The following is a 6,351-nucleotide window of genomic DNA, read 5'->3' as shown; positions in this document are numbered from 1 at the left end:
TATAGCCAGTAACTGCATTTTTATTGTAGTCTTTACTTAGACTTATCAAGCATCAGTTATTTCAGAGTTTCTTGTAAGGTTTTATTGTATATTTTTATAACTTGATAATTTACCTAAATTATATATTATATACATTGTGAACAGTAACATACTAGTATTAGGTTGAAAGTTAGGCTCTTACTGGAGACATTACACCCTGGTATGCCGTTTTCTCTCTGTGATGTGACATTTCCCTCTGCCTACCCCATACAAAGTCTCCTATCTCGTTGGGTGGGTGAGTGAGGAGGGATCTCCAGAACAATCATTGGTATTTTAGAGAATTTTGGGTTAAGCTTTAGATAAAGGGAGGAAGTTATGGAAAGTAGCAATGCTCCAAAGTAACTGTATACATGCTCAGTATGAGCTACCTGGAAAGTTGACCCCATCTCCCAGCATATACATATAACCTGACTTTTATTTTTTTACTTTCCTGTTGTTTTACCTGAAATTCTACCAGTTAGAGATTAATTTTGAAATTTTAAGCTCTGTGTCTTAAAACAGATCTCTGAGATGTCCACTACCTGATCATTGACATGCTACCTTACTATTGATTAGTTTAAGAGATTCTGCTAATAAAGGAGCCCTATTCCTCTTCTTTGGGAGAAAGAAAGTTTTGATAAGGGTTGAAGTGAGAAAGGAGAGATTAGATAAGTTAAGACACACGACATTTTAGGGTACTGGGTAGCCGTAGGTAGCTAAAGGTCACATGAAGGCCCTGGGTGTTTGCATACAGAGTAGGAGTAAGCCAAAGCCAAACAGCTTATTTTGAAATTTCTTGAAGATTGGCCCTGTGCCTAGGAAAGTGGGGGAAAGCTTTCTGCTTCCTGCTTCTCATACTGCAAACTTGCGTTCCCTAAATGTACAATTTAGTTTCCTTGACTGAGTCCCTGGCAAAGAGGCTCCTTTATACAAGCACAAGCCAATTATGCTGTAAAAGTACAAACATACATAAACCATGATGTGTTATGTAAAGTAGAAATGCTATTGTTTTCATTTCCATGTCAAGGAGCTCCTCCATGTCTATGTGTGCATGCATTTATGTGAGTTTGCTAAAAGCTAGAACCTCAATTTTAGTTTTTTTATCCTTTCCCTTCTCTTTTAAACCCATTCCTTAGCCTTCCTTCTCCCCAGCCCTTTCCTGGCTAATAGTCTCTTAAAAAAGAGGGAGCTGGTATCACTCATTTACACTTGTTACTTGATTATACATTTAACCAAAGACTACACGGTTTTAGATCGGAAGTAGGCATTTGCATTATATGTCTAAATGGGGAGAGAGGGCGAAATTAAAATGATTCATATCCTGCCATCTGCAAGTAGATGGACAATGGACAATAGTTGGGGAGAAGGGGCGTCATGAAAGGGGCATCAGAAATGATGGATGCAGGACTTCTCTGGTGGCACAATTGTTAAGAACCTGTCTGCCAATGCAGGGGACACGGGTTCGAGCCCTGGTCCAGGAAGATCCCACATGCCGCGGAGAAATTAAGCCCATGCGCCACAACTACTGAGCCTGCTCTCTACAGCGTGTGAGCCACAAGTACTGAAGCCCACGCACCTTGAGCCCGTGCTTCACAACAAGAGAAGCCACTGTAATGAGAAGCCCACACAGTGCAACGAAGAGTAGCCCCCACTGACCACAGCTAGAGAAAGCCGTGCACAGCAACAAAGATCCAACGCAGACAAAAAAAAAAGGAAATGATGGATGCATAGCCCTTACCCAATGTGTGACCCCTGGCTGGTCCAGCTAGCAATAATGAAGGTAGGCAGATTCAGGAGGCAGAGCCATGGGTCCTTTTCACCAGCCACTTACAGGAAGGACCCTGCCACACTGTATGGCTGTTAGCATAACTGATGCCATCTTGGGCCTGTCCAGTTCCTCCCGTCCTTCAGCTGACCCTACCTAGGGCTGTACTGTGTAGTAAATCTCTGTTGTCAGGGGCTTTGTAGTTAATAGATGTTGTTTAATGACCATTAGGTCCAGGTGGCCCCTGTGCTGTTAGTCTCCAAACAATAATGAAGAGCTTCGCTGACGTATTCCCGGTGCCCATGAGACTAGTTACCCGTTCATAAATCTGGACTTTGGAATTCACTTCCTGTTTCCAAGCACGTACCCCCATACCCTGGGTTAACTATAAAATTCTCCCAGTGGCAGTTATGGATGCTTCTGGATGTCATCCACCCTATCCCACCCTGTGAGCAAACTGCCTTATAATAAGCTGATCCACTGATTATATGGAGTGGCCTGCCTCATTTTTCGGTTTCAAGATCCTGTCTCAGTTTGGTGGGTGTCTTTCGTTCCCTTTGTATTTTTCCTATTTTTCAGGATGCTAATACTAATACCAAGCTATATGATTTCATGAAATCTGATTCCTTTTAATAACTTAAATTCTGCTATTTGTTTTCTTGGTATTGAACATAATCCAAAGTAGAGATGTTATTACCCAAATCAATAAAGAAAGAGGGCAAAAAAGAACTTACCCCAAGTTAGTTTTCAATTATCTGATTATCTAGCTGCTTCTGATCTCTCCTTCCTTTCATTTATATTTTTAGCCACTTCTCCTCCCCCCTACCCAAGGGTGAGGCCAGGAAAGGATTCACAGAAGCTTTAAAATGGAAGAAGTTAAAATCACTAAAACCACTGCTAAATTTGACCAAGAAGAGAAGGTTTGTTTTTTAATGGAATTTCAGGTATCGGTACTTTGTCCATTATAAAATTAAGAGCCTGCAAAAATACAGGGTCTTTATCATGTCCTTAATGCACTTTTAATCATAGAAATGGTCAAAACATCCCATAATTGCATGAAAGGCACATATATCCTAGTATATATATACATTATGAAATTATATAGACTATTATTCACATCCCTTTAAATAAACTACTGTAAACAAGAAGATAAATTAGGCTTGCTGGCGTGAGGTTTATGCCAGCTGTGAGAAGAAAGTTAATTTGCTTTTAAATGTATGTTGTTTTCCTCTCATACCAACAACGCGAGTGGTTGAAGTTTAAAATCAGAGAAAATGACACTGAGTTTCCTGTAAGTGGACCATGTTAGGCCATGTTAGAAAGTTTGACTGCCTTGCTTGAACTGGAGCCATTTTGCAATTTTTCCAATTCAAAACCCTTAGGGAAAAAGTTTTAGAACATGGCCAACCATGTTCTAGATAACCAACATGCATTTTAATTTTGTTCTTGTTCTGCTGCGTCCTTTAAACAACTTCCCTCCTCCTTTCCCCAACGCATTCTCACCCCCCACCCCGACCCTTCACATTCTGAGCATCTGAAAATAGGTTCTAAACACAGGGAGAAAGGTCTGGCGCTGGGCAGGCACCTGCTACTTAGTGGGCTTGAGGCCTATATGAAAGAAGGTTAAAAAAAGGGAAATGGCAAAGCCTTTAGAACTCAGCAGTTAAGGCTTTTGCGAAGGAAAGATCAAAGCCCTTGAGCTTTTAAGTCTTTTACTGGATTGGGATTGATTCCTCAAGCTCAAAACAGGCTCAGCTAGAAGCAGAGTAGCAGGTGTTGGATCTGTGAGGCATGCCCTCTGGCTAAGCTGGAACCCAGAGCTGCAGAGGTGCTGGTTCTGGATGCCAGATCTGGGGAAAGGACCTGTAACCAGAGTCAGAGTTGAGCTTAAGCAGAGACTGTGTTCAGGGATCTCCTCTGTCCTTCTCAAACACTGCAAGTTAGCTCAGAAAGAGGTTCCTGGAGGGCAGAGCACAACCTGTTTAACGGGTGCATCTGGAATGGACTTGGAAGATTCACACCCATCAACTTGAGAAGTTTATTTTCTCAATCCCTTAGCTAGTTCCCCAGAGTCAGCTGACAAAGCAGATGGCAAGGTGACCTGAGTAGAGATATCACTTTAGATGACAACCTGCAACAGGGCCTCTGGCTTGGCACTCAGAGGCAGCCCTAGGGTTTATGGCACTGTGGGAAAGAGCAGGAGAATTCATTGCTGTCCCCTTAAGCCCCATTTCCATCCATTTGACTCACCACTTAAAGCTAGTCTGTGTCACAAATGTGTCTGAGTTTTATGCCCAGCACCTTCCTTTGCATAGGGAGACCTTGGGGAAGGATTAAACTGAATCTTGAAAAATCAATAAACAATGCTCAAGTGGCTAGGAGCTCCTCAAAAGTGGAATATGTGGGAGATAGGGACAGCAGGTAGTGCAGTGTTGGGGCCGAAAGTTGTGGCCTTAAAAGAAACTGACAGGGCTTCCCTGGTGGCGCAGTGGTTAAAAGAATCTGCCAATGTAGGGAACACAGGTTCGAGCCCTGGTCCAGGAAGATCCCACATGCTGCGGAGCAACTAAGCCCGTGAACCACAACTACTGAACTTGTGCTCTAGAGGCCGTGAGCCAGAACTACTGAGCCCGTGTGCCACAACTACTGAAGCCCGTGCACCTAGAGCCCATGCTCTGCAACAAGAGAAACCACTGCAATGAGAAGCCCGCACACTGCAATGAAGAATATCCCCCACTCGCCACAACAGAAAAAGCCCACGTGCAGCAACGAAGACCCAATGCTGCCAAAAATAAATAAATATTAAAAAAGAAAGAAAGAAAGAAACTGACATCCTCTCCTGATGCTCTCTGAGCCCTCAGCTAAGACTTAAAAGGACAAGGACCCAATTAAAGACAGGCAAAACCATTGGCAATACCAATTAGTGGTATGGTTCTCTAAGTATGTTAGAAGTGTTAGCTCCCAGCGTTTTTCGAGAAATGCAAAGAAAATAAATGAGGCTTTATTTTGTTTTGTGGTAGTAGTAGTAGTAGTATGACAAATAATTTTTTTAAAGGGGGCCTGATAAGGCAAATGGTACAATGCTAGCTGACAGAATTCTTATCTGATTTCCATGCTTAGAAACTGAGAAGAGCAGAGCCACCATGGTTGAGGAGTGGTGCTCCATAGTCCTATCCTAACCTCAAGGTGCGTGAGATGTGGTATGGAAAGCACCAGGCTGATTGAAATGACTTGGAGTCTTAATCCCAGGAAAGGACAATCAGCTAATCTTGAAGGAATTGTGAGGAAGCAGAGTGAGGTAGAGATTTGGTCCTGGCAACATTTTGGGAAAAATCATTACATAGGTGGCTTGTGAGCTCTTACTTAGACATGAACGTAGTCATTGCTAAGAGCCACCATGGGTTCCCTGGGAGCTAAGAGTGTCAACTGATCACATTCCTGTTTTGAAAGGAGTCCTTCCCTGATAGATAGGGGAGTAGTCATTCACTCCACATTTATCAAGCTTTCTGTTTCAGGCATTGTGTATATTTACAATTTAGAAAGCATTTTCTTTAAAATACAATTTTGGGAATTCCCTGGTGGTCCAGTGGTTAGGACGCTGTGCTTCCACAGCAGGGGGCCCGGGTCTGATCCCTGGTCAGGGAACTAGGCTCCCACAAGCTGGGCAGCCTGGCCATAAATGAATGAATGAATGAATAAATAAAATACAATTTTGATTTTTTTCCTGATTATAAAAAACAAATCATTTTTCTGATTTTTTTTTGGGGGGGTTGCTGTGTGTCATGTGGGATCTTAGTTCCCTGACCAGGGATCGAACCCACACCCCCTGCATTGGAAGTGCAGAGTCTTAACCACTGGACCACCAGGGAAGTCCCTCATTTTTCTGATTATTGAAGAGAAACTTGCAGAGAAGAAATAAAATTATGTGTAATCTTACAAACCAGAATACCACTATTAACATTTTGCTGTATTTTTTACCACTTTAAAAATACAGGTTCTTAAAATAAGAACATGATCTTACTATATTATTTGGAGTTCTGCTTTAAAAAAAAAACTAAACTTTTTAAAGTTAAAAATTTTAAACTAATACCACAAATGGGGAAGTGTTCAGATGAGTAAATGCAATGCATTTTTACAAAGTGAATGTACTGTTATAACCATTATCCAGATAAAGAAATAGAAATATTGTCAAGACCTACAGAAACCCTTTGTACCGCCTTCAGTCATGAGCCAGTTAACTACTAGGTACCCTGCTCTTAAAATCAATATTAAATTGTAAGCATTTTCCTGTCATTAATTTTTTTTGAAAACACTATTTTTGATAGCTACACAATACTTGGTTATATGGATGTGTTAAAATTTTGTCATTCTACTATTGGGCATTAATGTCAATTCCTTTTGGCATTGTTACATGTAATGTGATGTATATCCTTTCAGAGAAATATTTTTAGAAAATATTTTCACATGTTGATTTTATTTGACATTTAAAATAACCTGTGAGATGTATAGTGCAGCTGGTATTATATATAATTAGGCTCAGAAAGATTAACTTGTCTGAAGTTACACAG

Source organism: Lagenorhynchus albirostris, chromosome 12 (assembly GCF_949774975.1).
Source record: "Lagenorhynchus albirostris chromosome 12, mLagAlb1.1, whole genome shotgun sequence".
In the NCBI taxonomy this organism is placed as follows: Eukaryota; Metazoa; Chordata; class Mammalia; order Artiodactyla; family Delphinidae; genus Lagenorhynchus; species Lagenorhynchus albirostris.
Note: the sequence above shows the minus strand (reverse complement) of the source record.